This window comes from Schistocerca serialis, unplaced genomic scaffold (assembly GCF_023864345.2).
Source record: "Schistocerca serialis cubense isolate TAMUIC-IGC-003099 unplaced genomic scaffold, iqSchSeri2.2 HiC_scaffold_756, whole genome shotgun sequence".
NCBI lineage: Eukaryota > Metazoa > Arthropoda > Insecta > Orthoptera > Acrididae > Schistocerca > Schistocerca serialis.
Window position 1 is genome coordinate 73,967 of NW_026048360.1, and position 16,104 is coordinate 90,070.

The 16,104-nt window shown below is 44.0% G+C and overlaps 12 non-coding genes across 12 annotated transcripts; all 12 read left to right on the forward strand.

Annotated features, from left to right (window-relative positions):
* Window positions 1–1,126: 1,126 nt before the first annotated feature.
* Window positions 1,127–1,199, forward strand: Trnar-ucu (transfer RNA arginine (anticodon UCU)). The gene has a single exon. It is a non-coding gene; the product is annotated as a tRNA-Arg (tRNA).
* A 1,221-nt stretch (window positions 1,200–2,420) lies between these two features.
* Window positions 2,421–2,493, forward strand: Trnar-ucu (transfer RNA arginine (anticodon UCU)). The gene has a single exon. It is a non-coding gene; the product is annotated as a tRNA-Arg (tRNA).
* A 1,225-nt stretch (window positions 2,494–3,718) lies between these two features.
* Trnar-ucu (transfer RNA arginine (anticodon UCU)) lies at window positions 3,719–3,791 on the forward strand. Its single transcript has one exon. It is a non-coding gene; the product is annotated as a tRNA-Arg (tRNA).
* A 1,217-nt stretch (window positions 3,792–5,008) lies between these two features.
* Trnar-ucu (transfer RNA arginine (anticodon UCU)) lies at window positions 5,009–5,081 on the forward strand. Its single transcript has one exon. It is a non-coding gene; the product is annotated as a tRNA-Arg (tRNA).
* A 1,220-nt stretch (window positions 5,082–6,301) lies between these two features.
* On the forward strand, window positions 6,302–6,374 carry Trnar-ucu (transfer RNA arginine (anticodon UCU)). Its single transcript has one exon. It is a non-coding gene; the product is annotated as a tRNA-Arg (tRNA).
* A 1,218-nt stretch (window positions 6,375–7,592) lies between these two features.
* On the forward strand, window positions 7,593–7,665 carry Trnar-ucu (transfer RNA arginine (anticodon UCU)). Its single transcript has one exon. It is a non-coding gene; the product is annotated as a tRNA-Arg (tRNA).
* Window positions 7,666–8,892: 1,227 nt separating this feature from the next.
* Trnar-ucu (transfer RNA arginine (anticodon UCU)) lies at window positions 8,893–8,965 on the forward strand. The gene has a single exon. It is a non-coding gene; the product is annotated as a tRNA-Arg (tRNA).
* Window positions 8,966–10,183: 1,218 nt separating this feature from the next.
* On the forward strand, window positions 10,184–10,256 carry Trnar-ucu (transfer RNA arginine (anticodon UCU)). Its single transcript has one exon. It is a non-coding gene; the product is annotated as a tRNA-Arg (tRNA).
* Window positions 10,257–11,479: 1,223 nt separating this feature from the next.
* On the forward strand, window positions 11,480–11,552 carry Trnar-ucu (transfer RNA arginine (anticodon UCU)). The gene has a single exon. It is a non-coding gene; the product is annotated as a tRNA-Arg (tRNA).
* A 1,222-nt stretch (window positions 11,553–12,774) lies between these two features.
* Window positions 12,775–12,847, forward strand: Trnar-ucu (transfer RNA arginine (anticodon UCU)). The gene has a single exon. It is a non-coding gene; the product is annotated as a tRNA-Arg (tRNA).
* Window positions 12,848–14,065: 1,218 nt separating this feature from the next.
* Window positions 14,066–14,138, forward strand: Trnar-ucu (transfer RNA arginine (anticodon UCU)). Its single transcript has one exon. It is a non-coding gene; the product is annotated as a tRNA-Arg (tRNA).
* Window positions 14,139–15,358: 1,220 nt separating this feature from the next.
* Trnar-ucu (transfer RNA arginine (anticodon UCU)) lies at window positions 15,359–15,431 on the forward strand. The gene has a single exon. It is a non-coding gene; the product is annotated as a tRNA-Arg (tRNA).
* The last annotated feature ends 673 nt before the right edge of the window (window positions 15,432–16,104 follow it).

Here is a 16,104-nt window from a genome sequence, read left to right on the forward strand (position 1 = left end):
TCAGTTCTATGCTTAAATATGTTGACCTTACACACACAAGCAAAATTCTCGTAGATCTGTTATCCATGACGCTGTCATGTGTAAATGCTGTACAAACGGAACCATATCTTCACGTACCTGTTCACGCAAATTTTCTTTCAATGCCCAATTTTTACCTACAGATAGAAATATAGCGATAGAACGCACATTTTGTACAGAAATAAATACAATGAAGAGTGAAATAAGTTTGTATTACTTCACGAGTCAACGTATGTAATCCCAGTCATGATCTTTAATTCTTCCAGCCCAAGGTGAGAGGGTTTCAGTTTCCTCTGCCACAAGTGAGAAAAGTAGACTGTTTCACAACAAGATATTGTACTATGGGTCCATAACTGTTCCCATTAAACAATGGCACTCTGTATCTATAGAAACGGCGGCAATTTTCGCTCCAGCACAGGGGGCTTTTACTGGAGACTGTCAGGGGGGGGGCTTGCTGGATACATGAAGGGAGAAGACCAGACAGAGATGTCTGACGCTTGCAGAAAACTACGTTAAGTATGATTCCCGCCTATAACTGACGGCGAGAGAGATGCATCATCTGTCCACGTCTCATCGAAACACACTGTCACCAAGCAATGGCTGACGCTTCGAGGACGGCATGAAATTGCCAGGGAGGTGATGCAGCTAACGTTCCTGGTAAATGTGCTAACAGGGCACACACGTCCGTTGGAGTGTATACATACGATGGGGACCGGCTGTGACACAGCAGTCAACCAAAGTCAAAAAATGTGACTAATCATACAGTGTTTCCAGTGTGTCGTTTACCACTTTGTGAGTGGATGCTGTTCTAAAGAGCGTAATTCCCATTTATCTGTAAGCAGCGCACGTGAGCGAATGTAATAGCAGGACTGTGTTACTACGATTGTACAGAGCAACTCTGTCAATACGCAGGTGTTTCAATCAGTAGGGCCATGGTAAACAGAGCGATTCGGAGCGATGTATCGTGTCTGATACATAAATAATGAGTCTTTGATGTAATTGCTTCAGAGAAATATGAAAGTAAGCCTATCAGAAAAGTAACGCGAGACATGTAGCACGGGTCATGTCTTGCACAATCTCTTACATCTGAGCCCGTCGCTTGGACAGTGTCCCTTTGGCGCAGAGGATAGCGCGTTGGACTTCTAATCCAAAGGTCGTGGGTTCGATCCCCACAAGGGACGGGCAATTTTTAAAAATATGTGCCAATCACGAGATGGGTATTGACATATGGGTAACCACAAGCGTCTTCAAAAGGTGAAAATTGTTGTGACCTCAGTTCTATGCTTAAATATGTTGACCTTACACACACAAGCAAAATTCTCGTAGATCTGTTATCCATGACGCTGTCATGTGTAAATGCTGTACAAACGGAACCATATCTTCACGTACCTGTTCACGCAAATTTTCTTTCAATGCCCAATTTTTACCTACAGATAGAAATATAGCGATAGAACGCACATTTTGTACAGAAATAAATACAATGAAGAGTGAAATAAGTTTGTATTACTTCACGAGTCAACGTATGTAATCCCAGTCATGATCTTTAATTCTTCCAGCCCAAGGTGAGAGGGTTTCAGTTTCCTCTGCCACAAGTGAGAAAAGTAGACTGTTTCACAACAAGATATTGTACTATGGGTCCATAACTGTTCCCATTAAACAATGGCACTCTGTATCTATAGAAACGGCGGCAATTTTGGCTCCAGCACAGGGGGCTTTTACTGGAGACTGTCAGGGGGGGGGGGGGCTTGCTGGATACATGAAGGGAGAAGACCAGACAGAGATGTCTGACGCTTGCAGAAAACTACATTAAGTATGATTCCCGCCTATAACTGACGGCGAGAGAGATGCATCATCTGTCCACGTCTCATCGAAACACACTGTCACCAAGCAATGGCTGACGCTTCGAGGACGGCATGAAATTGCCAGGGAGGTGATGCAGCTAACGTTCCTGGTAAATGTGCTAACAGGGCACACACGTCCGTTGGAGTGTATACATACGATGGGGACCGGCTGTGACACAGCAGTCAACCAAAGTCAAAAAATGTGACTAATCATACAGTGTTTCCAGTGTGTCGTTTACCACTTTGTGAGTGGATGCTGTTCTAAAGAGCGTAATTCCCATTTATCTGTAAGCAGCGCACGTGAGCGAATGTAATAGCAGGACTGTGTTACTACGATTGTACAGAGCAACTCTGTCAATACGCAGGTGTTTCAATCAGTAGGGCCATGGTAAACAGAGCGATTCGGAGCGATGTATCGTGTCTGATACATAAATAATGAGTCTTTGATGTAATTGCTTCAGAGAAATATGAAAGTAAGCCTATCAGAAAAGTAACGCGAGACATGTAGCACGGGTCATGTCTTGCACAATCTCTTACATCTGAGCCCGTCGCTTGGACAGTGTCCCTTTGGCGCAGAGGATAGCGCGTTGGACTTCTAATCCAAAGGTCGTGGGTTCGATCCCCACAAGGGACGGGCAATTTTTAAAAATATGTGCCAATCACGAGATGGGTATTGACATATGGGTAACCACAAGCGTCTTCAAAAGGTGAAAATTGTTGTGACCTCAGTTCTATGCTTAAATATGTTGACCTTACACACACAAGCAAAATTCTCGTAGATCTGTTATCCATGACGCTGTCATGTGTAAATGCTGTACAAACGGAACCATATCTTCACGTACCTGTTCACGCAAATTTTCTTTCAATGCCCAATTTTTACCTACAGATAGAAATATAGCGATAGAACGCACATTTTGTACAGAAATAAATACAATGAAGAGTGAAATAAGTTTGTATTACTTCACGAGTCAACGTATGTAATCCCAGTCATGATCTTTAATTCTTCCAGCCCAAGGTGAGAGGGTTTCAGTTTCCTCTGCCACAAGTGAGAAAAGTAGACTGTTTCACAACAAGATATTGTACTATGGGTCCATAACTGTTCCCATTAAACAATGGCACTCTGTATCTATAGAAACGGCGGCAATTTTGGCTCCAGCACAGGGGGCTTTTACTGGAGACTGTCAGGGGGGGGGGGGGGGGGCTTGCTGGATACATGAAGGGAGAAGACCAGACAGAGATGTCTGACGCTTGCAGAAAACTACATTAAGTATGATTCCCGCCTATAACTGACGGCGAGAGAGATGCATCATCTGTCCACGTCTCATCGAAACACACTGTCACCAAGCAATGGCTGACGCTTCGAGGACGGCATGAAATTGCCAGGGAGGTGATGCAGCTAACGTTCCTGGTAAATGTGCTAACAGGGCACACACGTCCGTTGGAGTGTATACATACGATGGGGACCGGCTGTGACACAGCAGTCAACCAAAGTCAAAAAATGTGACTAATCATACAGTGTTTCCAGTGTGTCGTTTACCACTTTGTGAGTGGATGCTGTTCTAAAGAGCGTAATTCCCATTTATCTGTAAGCAGCGCACGTGAGCGAATGTAATAGCAGGACTGTGTTACTACGATTGTACAGAGCAACTCTGTCAATACGCAGGTGTTTCAATCAGTAGGGCCATGGTAAACAGAGCGATTCGGAGCGATGTATCGTGTCTGATACATAAATAATGAGTCTTTGATGTAATTGCTTCAGAGAAATATGAAAGTAAGCCTATCAGAAAAGTAACGCGAGACATGTAGCACGGGTCATGTCTTGCACAATCTCTTACATCTGAGCCCGTCGCTCGGACAGTGTCCCTTTGGCGCAGAGGATAGCGCGTTGGACTTCTAATCCAAAGGTCGTGGGTTTGATCCCCACAAGGGACGGGCAATTTTTAAAAATATGTGCCAATCACGAGATGGGTATTGACATATGGGTAACCACAAGCGTCTTCAAAAGGTGAAAATTGTTGTGACCTCAGTTCTATGCTTAAATATGTTGACCTTACACACACAAGCAAAATTCTCGTAGATCTGTTATCCATGACGCTGTCATGTGTAAATGCTGTACAAACGGAACCATATCTTCACGTACCTGTTCACGCAAATTTTCTTTCAATGCCCAATTTTTACCTACAGATAGAAATATAGCGATAGAACGCACATTTTGTACAGAAATAAATACAATGAAGAGTGAAATAAGTTTGTATTACTTCACGAGTCAACGTATGTAATCCCAGTCATGATCTTTAATTCTTCCAGCCCAAGGTGAGAGGGTTTCAGTTTCCTCTGCCACAAGTGAGAAAAGTAGACTGTTTCACAACAAGATATTGTACTATGGGTCCATAACTGTTCCCATTAAACAATGGCACTCTGTATCTGTAGAAACGGCGGCAATTTTGGCTCCAGCACAGGGGGCTTTTACTGGAGACTGTCAGGGGGGGGGCTTGCTGGATACATGAAGGGAGAAGACCAGACAGAGATGTCTGACGCTTGCAGAAAACTACATTAAGTATGATTCCCGCCTATAACTGACGGCGAGAGAGATGCATCATCTGTCCACGTCTCATCGAAACACACTGTCACCAAGCAATGGCTGACGCTTCGAGGACGGCATGAAATTGCCAGGGAGGTGATGCAGCTAACGTTCCTGGTAAATGTGCTAACAGGGCACACACGTCCGTTGGAGTGTATACATACGATGGGGACCGGCTGTGACACAGCAGTCAACCAAAGTCAAAAAATGTGACTAATCATACAGTGTTTCCAGTGTATCGTTTACCACTTTGTGAGTGGATGCTGTTCTAAAGAGCGTAATTCCCATTTATCTGTAAGCAGCGCACGTGAGCGAATGTAATAGCAGGACTGTGTTACTACGATTGTACAGAGCAACTCTGTCAATACGCAGGTGTTTCAATCAGTAGGGCCATGGTAAACAGAGCGATTCGGAGCGATGTATCGTGTCTGATACATAAATAATGAGTCTTTGATGTAATTGCTTCAGAGAAATATGAAAGTAAGCCTATCAGAAAAGTAACGCGAGACATGTAGCACGGGTCATGTCTTGCACAATCTCTTACATCTGAGCCCGTCGCTTGGACAGTGTCCCTTTGGCGCAGAGGATAGCGCGTTGGACTTCTAATCCAAAGGTCGTGGGTTCGATCCCCACAAGGGACAGGCAATTTTTAAAAATATGTGCCAATCACGAGATGGGTATTGACATATGGGTAACCACAAGCGTCTTCAAAAGGTGAAAATTGTTGTGACCTCAGTTCTATGCTTAAATATGTTGACCTTACACACACAAGCAAAATTCTCGTAGATCTGTTATCCATGACGCTGTCATGTGTAAATGCTGTACAAACGGAACCATATCTTCACGTACCTGTTCACGCAAATTTTCTTTCAATGCCCAATTTTTACCTACAGATAGAAATATAGCGATAGAACGCACATTTTGTACAGAAATAAATACAATGAAGAGTGAAATAAGTTTGTATTACTTCACGAGTCAACGTATGTAATCCCAGTCATGATCTTTAATTCTTCCAGCCCAAGGTGAGAGGGTTTCAGTTTCCTCTGCCACAAGTGAGAAAAGTAGACTGTTTCACAACAAGATATTGTACTATGGGTCCATAACTGTTCCCATTAAACAATGGCACTCTGTATCTATAGAAACGGCGGCAATTTTGGCTCCAGCACAGGGGGCTTTTACTGGAGACTGTCAGGGGGGGGGGGGCTTGCTGGATACATGAAGGGAGAAGACCAGACAGAGATGTCTGACGCTTGCAGAAAACTACATTAAGTATGATTCCCGCCTATAACTGACGGCGAGAGAGATGCATCATCTGTCCACGTCTCATCGAAACACACTGTCACCAAGCAATGGCTGACGCTTCGAGGACGGCATGAAATTGCCAGGGAGGTGATGCAGCTAACGTTCCTGGTAAATGTGCTAACAGGGCACACACGTCCGTTGGAGTGTATACATACGATGGGGACCGGCTGTGACACAGCAGTCAACCAAAGTCAAAAAATGTGACTAATCATACAGTGTTTCCAGTGTGTCGTTTACCACTTTGTGAGTGGATGCTGTTCTAAAGAGCGTAATTCCCATTTATCTGTAAGCAGCGCACGTGAGCGAATGTAATAGCAGGACTGTGTTACTACGATTGTACAGAGCAACTCTGTCAATACGCAGGTGTTTCAATCAGTAGGGCCATGGTAAACAGAGCGATTCGGAGCGATGTATCGTGTCTGATACATAAATAATGAGTCTTTGATGTAATTGCTTCAGAGAAATATGAAAGTAAGCCTATCAGAAAAGTAACGCGAGACATGTAGCACGGGTCATGTCTTGCACAATCTCTTACATCTGAGCCCGTCGCTTGGACAGTGTCCCTTTGGCGCAGAGGATAGCGCGTTGGACTTCTAATCCAAAGGTCGTGGGTTCGATCCCCACAAGGGACGGGCAATTTTTAAAAATATGTGCCAATCACGAGATGGGTATTGACATATGGGTAACCACAAGCGTCTTCAAAAGGTGAAAATTGTTGTGACCTCAGTTCTATGCTTAAATATGTTGACCTTACACACACAAGCAAAATTCTCGTAGATCTGTTATCCATGACGCTGTCATGTGTAAATGCTGTACAAACGGAACCATATCTTCACGTACCTGTTCACGCAAATTTTCTTTCAATGCCCACTTTTTACCTACAGATAGAAATATAGCGATAGAACGCACATTTTGTACAGAAATAAATACAATGAAGAGTGAAATAAGTTTGTATTACTTCACGAGTCAACGTATGTAATCCCAGTCATGATCTTTAATTCTTCCAGCCCAAGGTGAGAGGGTTTCAGTTTCCTCTGCCACAAGTGAGAAAAGTAGACTGTTTCACAACAAGATATTGTACTATGGGTCCATAACTGTTCCCATTAAACAATGGCACTCTGTATCTATAGAAACGGCGGCAATTTTGGCTCCAGCACAGGGGGCTTTTACTGGAGACTGTCAGGGGGGGGGGCTTGCTGGATACATGAAGGGAGAAGACCAGACAGAGATGTCTGACGCTTGCAGAAAACTACATTAAGTATGATTCCCGCCTATAACTGACGGCGAGAGAGATGCATCATCTGTCCACGTCTCATCGAAACACACTGTCACCAAGCAATGGCTGACGCTTCGAGGACGGCATGAAATTGCCAGGGAGGTGATGCAGCTAACGTTCCTGGTAAATGTGCTAACAGGGCACACACGTCCGTTGGAGTGTATACATACGATGGGGACCGGCTGTGACACAGCAGTCAACCAAAGTCAAAAAATGTGACTAATCATACAGTGTTTCCAGTGTGTCGTTTACCACTTTGTGAGTGGATGCTGTTCTAAAGAGCGTAATTCCCATTTATCTGTAAGCAGCGCACGTGAGCGAATGTAATAGCAGGACTGTGTTACTACGATTGTACAGAGCAACTCTGTCAATACGCAGGTGTTTCAATCAGTAGGGCCATGGTAAACAGAGCGATTCGGAGCGATGTATCGTGTCTGATACATAAATAATGAGTCTTTGATGTAATTGCTTCAGAGAAATATGAAAGTAAGCCTATCAGAAAAGTAACGCGAGACATGTAGCACGGGTCATGTCTTGCACAATCTCTTACATCTGAGCCCGTCGCTTGGACAGTGTCCCTTTGGCGCAGAGGATAGCGCGTTGGACTTCTAATCCAAAGGTCGTGGGTTCGATCCCCACAAGGGACGGGCAATTTTTAAAAATATGTGCCAATCACGAGATGGGTATTGACATATGGGTAACCACAAGCGTCTTCAAAAGGTGAAAATTGTTGTGACCTCAGTTCTATGCTTAAATATGTTGACCTTACACACACAAGCAAAATTCTCGTAGATCTGTTATCCATGACGCTGTCATGTGTAAATGCTGTACAAACGGAACCATATCTTCACGTACCTGTTCACGCAAATTTTCTTTCAATGCCCAATTTTTACCTACAGATAGAAATATAGCGATAGAACGCACATTTTGTACAGAAATAAATACAATGAAGAGTGAAATAAGTTTGTATTACTTCACGAGTCAACGTATGTAATCCCAGTCATGATCTTTAATTCTTCCAGCCCAAGGTGAGAGGGTTTCAGTTTCCTCTGCCACAAGTGAGAAAAGTAGACTGTTTCACAACAAGATATTGTACTATGGGTCCATAACTGTTCCCATTAAACAATGGCACTCTGTATCTATAGAAACGGCGGCAATTTTGGCTCCAGCACAGGGGGCTTTTACTGGAGACTGTCAGGGGGGGGGGGGGGGGGGGCTTGCTGGATACATGAAGGGAGAAGACCAGACAGAGATGTCTGACGCTTGCAGAAAACTACATTAAGTATGATTCCCGCCTATAACTGACGGCGAGAGAGATGCATCATCTGTCCACGTCTCATCGAAACACACTGTCACCAAGCAATGGCTGACGCTTCGAGGACGGCATGAAATTGCCAGGGAGGTGATGCAGCTAACGTTCCTGGTAAATGTGCTAACAGGGCACACACGTCCGTTGGAGTGTATACATACGATGGGGACCGGCTGTGACACAGCAGTCAACCAAAGTCAAAAAATGTGACTAATCATACAGTGTTTCCAGTGTGTCGTTTACCACTTTGTGAGTGGATGCTGTTCTAAAGAGCGTAATTCCCATTTATCTGTAAGCAGCGCACGTGAGCGAATGTAATAGCAGGACTGTGTTACTACGATTGTACAGAGCAACTCTGTCAATACGCAGGTGTTTCAATCAGTAGGGCCATGGTAAACAGAGCGATTCGGAGCGATGTATCGTGTCTGATACATAAATAATGAGTCTTTGATGTAATTGCTTCAGAGAAATATGAAAGTAAGCCTATCAGAAAAGTAACGCGAGACATGTAGCACGGGTCATGTCTTGCACAATCTCTTACATCTGAGCCCGTCGCTTGGACAGTGTCCCTTTGGCGCAGAGGATAGCGCGTTGGACTTCTAATCCAAAGGTCGTGGGTTCGATCCCCACAAGGGACGGGCAATTTTTAAAAATATGTGCCAATCACGAGATGGGTATTGACATATGGGTAACCACAAGCGTCTTCAAAAGGTGAAAATTGTTGTGACCTCAGTTCTATGCTTAAATATGTTGACCTTACACACACAAGCAAAATTCTCGTAGATCTGTTATCCATGACGCTGTCATGTGTAAATGCTGTACAAACGGAACCATATCTTCACGTACCTGTTCACGCAAATTTTCTTTCAATGCCCAATTTTTACCTACAGATAGAAATATAGCGATAGAACGCACATTTTGTACAGAAATAAATACAATGAAGAGTGAAATAAGTTTGTATTACTTCACGAGTCAACGTATGTAATCCCAGTCATGATCTTTAATTCTTCCAGCCCAAGGTGAGAGGGTTTCAGTTTCCTCTGCCACAAGTGAGAAAAGTAGACTGTTTCACAACAAGATATTGTACTATGGGTCCATAACTGTTCCCATTAAACAATGGCACTCTGTATCTATAGAAACGGCGGCAATTTTCGCTCCAGCACAGGGGGCTTTTACTGGAGACTGTCAGGGGGGGGGGCTTGCTGGATACATGAAGGGAGAAGACCAGACAGAGATGTCTGACGCTTGCAGAAAACTACATTAAGTATGATTCCCGCCTATAACTGACGGCGAGAGAGATGCATCATCTGTCCACGTCTCATCGAAACACACTGTCACCAAGCAATGGCTGACGCTTCGAGGACGGCATGAAATTGCCAGGGAGGTGATGCAGCTAACGTTCCTGGTAAATGTGCTAACAGGGCACACACGTCCGTTGGAGTGTATACATACGATGGGGACCGGCTGTGACACAGCAGTCAACCAAAGTCAAAAAATGTGACTAATCATACAGTGTTTCCAGTGTGTCGTTTACCACTTTGTGAGTGGATGCTGTTCTAAAGAGCGTAATTCCCATTTATCTGTAAGCAGCGCACGTGAGCGAATGTAATAGCAGGACTGTGTTACTACGATTGTACAGAGCAACTCTGTCAATACGCAGGTGTTTCAATCAGTAGGGCCATGGTAAACAGAGCGATTCGGAGCGATGTATCGTGTCTGATACATAAATAATGAGTCTTTGATGTAATTGCTTCAGAGAAATATGAAAGTAAGCCTATCAGAAAAGTAACGCGAGACATGTAGCACGGGTCATGTCTTGCACAATCTCTTACATCTGAGCCCGTCGCTTGGACAGTGTCCCTTTGGCGCAGAGGATAGCGCGTTGGACTTCTAATCCAAAGGTCGTGGGTTCGATCCCCACAAGGGACGGGCAATTTTTAAAAATATGTGCCAATCACGAGATGGGTATTGACATATGGGTAACCACAAGCGTCTTCAAAAGGTGAAAATTGTTGTGACCTCAGTTCTATGCTTAAATATGTTGACCTTACACACACAAGCAAAATTCTCGTAGATCTGTTATCCATGACGCTGTCATGTGTAAATGCTGTACAAACGGAACCATATCTTCACGTACCTGTTCACGCAAATTTTCTTTCAATGCCCAATTTTTACCTACAGATAGAAATATAGCGATAGAACGCACATTTTGTACAGAAATAAATACAATGAAGAGTGAAATAAGTTTGTATTACTTCACGAGTCAACGTATGTAATCCCAGTCATGATCTTTAATTCTTCCAGCCCAAGGTGAGAGGGTTTCAGTTTCCTCTGCCACAAGTGAGAAAAGTAGACTGTTTCACAACAAGATATTGTACTATGGGTCCATAACTGTTCCCATTAAACAATGGCACTCTGTATCTATAGAAACGGCGGCAATTTTGGCTCCAGCACAGGGGGCTTTTACTGGAGACTGCCAGGGGGGGGGGGGGGGCTTGCTGGATACATGAAGGGAGAAGACCAGACAGAGATGTCTGACGCTTGCAGAAAACTACATTAAGTATGATTCCCGCCTATAACTGACGGCGAGAGAGATGCATCATCTGTCCACGTCTCATCGAAACACACTGTCACCAAGCAATGGCTGACGCTTCGAGGACGGCATGAAATTGCCAGGGAGGTGATGCAGCTAACGTTCCTGGTAAATGTGCTAACAGGGCACACACGTCCGTTGGAGTGTATACATACGATGGGGACCGGCTGTGACACAGCAGTCAACCAAAGTCAAAAAATGTGACTAATCATACAGTGTTTCCAGTGTGTCGTTTACCACTTTGTGAGTGGATGCTGTTCTAAAGAGCGTAATTCCCATTTATCTGTAAGCAGCGCACGTGAGCGAATGTAATAGCAGGACTGTGTTACTACGATTGTACAGAGCAACTCTGTCAATACGCAGGTGTTTCAATCAGTAGGGCCATGGTAAACAGAGCGATTCGGAGCGATGTATCGTGTCTGATACATAAATAATGAGTCTTTGATGTAATTGCTTCAGAGAAATATGAAAGTAAGCCTATCAGAAAGGTAACGCGAGACATGTAGCACGGGTCATGTCTTGCACAATCTCTTACATCTGAGCCCGTCGCTTGGACAGTGTCCCTTTGGCGCAGAGGATAGCGCGTTGGACTTCTAATCCAAAGGTCGTGGGTTCGATCCCCACAAGGGACGGGCAATTTTTAAAAATATGTGCCAATCACGAGATGGGTATTGACATATGGGTAACCACAAGCGTCTTCAAAAGGTGAAAATTGTTGTGACCTCAGTTCTATGCTTAAATATGTTGACCTTACACACACAAGCAAAATTCTCGTAGATCTGTTATCCATGACGCTGTCATGTGTAAATGCTGTACAAACGGAACCATATCTTCACGTACCTGTTCACGCAAATTTTCTTTCAATGCCCAATTTTTACCTACAGATAGAAATATAGCGATAGAACGCACATTTTGTACAGAAATAAATACAATGAAGAGTGAAATAAGTTTGTATTACTTCACGAGTCAACGTATGTAGTCCCAGTCATGATCTTAAATTCTTCCAGCCCAAGGTGAGAGGGTTTCAGTTTCCTCTGCCACAAGTGAGAAAAGTAGACTGTTTCACAACAAGATATTGTACTATGGGTCCATAACTGTTCCCATTAAACAATGGCACTCTGTATCTATAGAAACGGCGGCAATTTTGGCTCCAGCACAGGGGGCTTTTACTGGAGACTGTCAGGGGGGGGGGGGGGCTTGCTGGATACATGAAGGGAGAAGACCAGACAGAGATGTCTGACGCTTGCAGAAAACTACATTAAGTATGATTCCCGCCTATAACTGACGGCGAGAGAGATGCATCATCTGTCCACGTCTCATCGAAACACACTGTCACCAAGCAATGGCTGACGCTTCGAGGACGGCATGAAATTGCCAGGGAGGTGATGCAGCTAACGTTCCTGGTAAATGTGCTAACAGGGCACACACGTCCGTTGGAGTGTATACATACGATGGGGACCGGCTGTGACACAGCAGTCAACCAAAGTCAAAAAATGTGACTAATCATACAGTGTTTCCAGTGTGTCGTTTACCACTTTGTGAGTGGATGCTGTTCTAAAGAGCGTAATTCCCATTTATCTGTAAGCAGCGCACGTGAGCGAATGTAATAGCAGGACTGTGTTACTACGATTGTACAGAGCAACTCTGTCAATACGCAGGTGTTTCAATCAGTAGGGCCATGGTAAACAGAGCGATTCGGAGCGATGTATCGTGTCTGATACATAAATAATGAGTCTTTGATGTAATTGCTTCAGAGAAATATGAAAGTAAGCCTATCAGAAAAGTAACGCGAGACATGTAGCACGGGTCATGTCTTGCACAATCTCTTACATCTGAGCCCGTCGCTTGGACAGTGTCCCTTTGGCGCAGAGGATAGCGCGTTGGACTTCTAATCCAAAGGTCGTGGGTTCGATCCCCACAAGGGACGGGCAATTTTTAAAAATATGTGCCAATCACGAGATGGGTATTGACATATGGGTAACCACAAGCGTCTTCAAAAGGTGAAAATTGTTGTGACCTCAGTTCTATGCTTAAATATGTTGACCTTACACACACAAGCAAAATTCTCGTAGATGTGTTATCCATGACGCTGTCATGTGTAAATGCTGTACAAACGGAACCATATCTTCACGTACCTGTTCACGCAAATTTTCTTTCAATGCCCAATTTTTACCTACAGATAGAAATATAGCGATAGAACGCACATTTTGTACAGAAATAAATACAATGAAGAGTGAAATAAGTTTGTATTACTTCACGAGTCAACGTATGTAATCCCAGTCATGATCTTTAATTCTTCCAGCCCAAGGTGAGAGGGTTTCAGTTTCCTCTGCCACAAGTGAGAAAAGTAGACTGTTTCACAACAAGATATTGTACTATGGGTCCATAACTGTTCCCATTAAACAATGGCACTCTGTATCTGTAGAAACGGCGGCAATTTTGGCTCCAGCACAGGGGGCTTTTACTGGAGACTGTCAGGGGGGGGGGCTTGCTGGATACATGAAGGGAGAAGACCAGACAGAGATGTCTGACGCTTGCAGAAAACTACATTAAGTATGATTCCCGCCTATAACTGACGGCGAGAGAGATGCATCATCTGTCCACGTCTCATCGAAACACACTGTCACCAAGCAATGGCTGACGCTTCGAGGACGGCATGAAATTGCCAGGGAGGTGATGCAGCTAACGTTCCTGGTAAATGTGCTAACAGGGCACACACGTCCGTTGGAGTGTATACATACGATGGGGACCGGCTGTGACACAGCAGTCAACCAAAGTCAAAAAATGTGACTAATCATACAGTGTTTCCAGTGTATCGTTTACCACTTTGTGAGTGGATGCTGTTCTAAAGAGCGTAATTCCCATTTATCTGTAAGCAGCGCACGTGAGCGAATGTAATAGCAGGACTGTGTTACTACGATTGTACAGAGCAACTCTGTCAATACGCAGGTGTTTCAATCAGTAGGGCCATGGTAAACAGAGCGATTCGGAGCGATGTATCGTGTCTGATACATAAATAATGAGTCTTTGATGTAATTGCTTCAGAGAAATATGAAAGTAAGCCTATCAGAAAAGTAACGCGAGACATGTAGCACGGGTCATGTCTTGCACAATCTCTTACATCTGAGCCCGTCGCTTGGACAGTGTCCCTTTGGCGCAGAGGATAGCGCGTTGGACTTCTAATCCAAAGGTCGTGGGTTCGATCCCCACAAGGGACAGGCAATTTTTAAAAATATGTGCCAATCACGAGATGGGTATTGACATATGGGTAACCACAAGCGTCTTCAAAAGGTGAAAATTGTTGTGACCTCAGTTCTATGCTTAAATATGTTGACCTTACACACACAAGCAAAATTCTCGTAGATCTGTTATCCATGACGCTGTCATGTGTAAATGCTGTACAAACGGAACCATATCTTCACGTACCTGTTCACGCAAATTTTCTTTCAATGCCCAATTTTTACCTACAGATAGAAATATAGCGATAGAACGCACATTTTGTACAGAAATAAATACAATGAAGAGTGAAATAAGTTTGTATTACTTCACGAGTCAACGTATGTAATCCCAGTCATGATCTTTAATTCTTCCAGCCCAAGGTGAGAGGGTTTCAGTTTCCTCTGCCACAAGTGAGAAAAGTAGACTGTTTCACAACAAGATATTATACTATGGGTCCATAACTGTTCCCATTAAACAATGGCACTCTGTATCTATAGAAACGGCGGCAATTTTGGCTCCAGCACAGGGGGCTTTTACTGGAGACTGTCAGGGGGGGGGGGGCTTGCTGGATACATGAAGGGAGAAGACCAGACAGAGATGTCTGACGCTTGCAGAAAACTACATTAAGTATGATTCCCGCCTATAACTGACGGCGAGAGAGATGCATCATCTGTCCACGTCTCATCGAAACACACTGTCACCAAGCAATGGCTGACGCTTCGAGGACGGCATGAAATTGCCAGGGAGGTGATGCAGCTAACGTTCCTGGTAAATGTGCTAACAGGGCACACACGTCCGTTGGAGTGTATACATACGATGGGGACCGGCTGTGACACAGCAGTCAACCAAAGTCAAAAAATGTGACTAATCATACAGTGTTTCCAGTGTGTCGTTTACCACTTTGTGAGTGGATGCTGTTCTAAAGAGCGTAATTCCCATTTATCTGTAAGCAGCGCAGGTGAGCGAATGTAATAGCAGGACTGTGTTACTACGATTGTACAGAGCAACTCTGTCAATACGCAGGTGTTTCAATCAGTAGGGCCATGGTAAACAGAGCGATTCGGAGCGATGTATCGTGTCTGATACATAAATAATGAGTCTTTGATGTAATTGCTTCAGAGAAATATGAAAGTAAGCCTATCAGAAAAGTAACGCGAGACATGTAGCACGGGTCATGTCTTGCACAATCTCTTACATCTGAGCCCGTCGCTTGGACAGTGTCCCTTTGGCGCAGAGGATAGCGCGTTGGACTTCTAATCCAAAGGTCGTGGGTTCGATCCCCACAAGGGACGGGCAATTTTTAAAAATATGTGCCAATCACGAGATGGGTATTGACATATGGGTAACCACAAGCGTCTTCAAAAGGTGAAAATTGTTGTGACCTCAGTTCTATGCTTAAATATGTTGACCTTACACACACAAGCAAAATTCTCGTAGATCTGTTATCCATGACGCTGTCATGTGTAAATGCTGTACAAACGGAACCATATCTTCACGTACCTGTTCACGCAAATTTTCTTTCAATGCCCAATTTTTACCTACAGATAGAAATATAGCGATAGAACGCACATTTTGTACAGAAATAAATACAATGAAGAGTGAAATAAGTTTGTATTACTTCACGAGTCAACGTATGTAATCCCAGTCATGATCTTTAATTCTTCCAGCCCAAGGTGAGAGGGTTTCAGTTTCCTCTGCCACAAGTGAGAAAAGTAGACTGTTTCACAACAAGATATTGTACTATGGGTCCATAACTGTTCCCATTAAACAATGGCACTCTGTATCTGTAGAAACGGCGGCAATTTTGGCTCCAGCACAGGGGGCTTTTACTGGAGACTGTCAGGGGGGGGGGCTTGCTGGATACATGAAGGGAGAAGACCAGACAGAGATGTCTGACGCTTGCAGAAAACTACATTAAGTATGATTCCCGCCTATAACTGACGGCGAGAGAGATGCATCATCTGT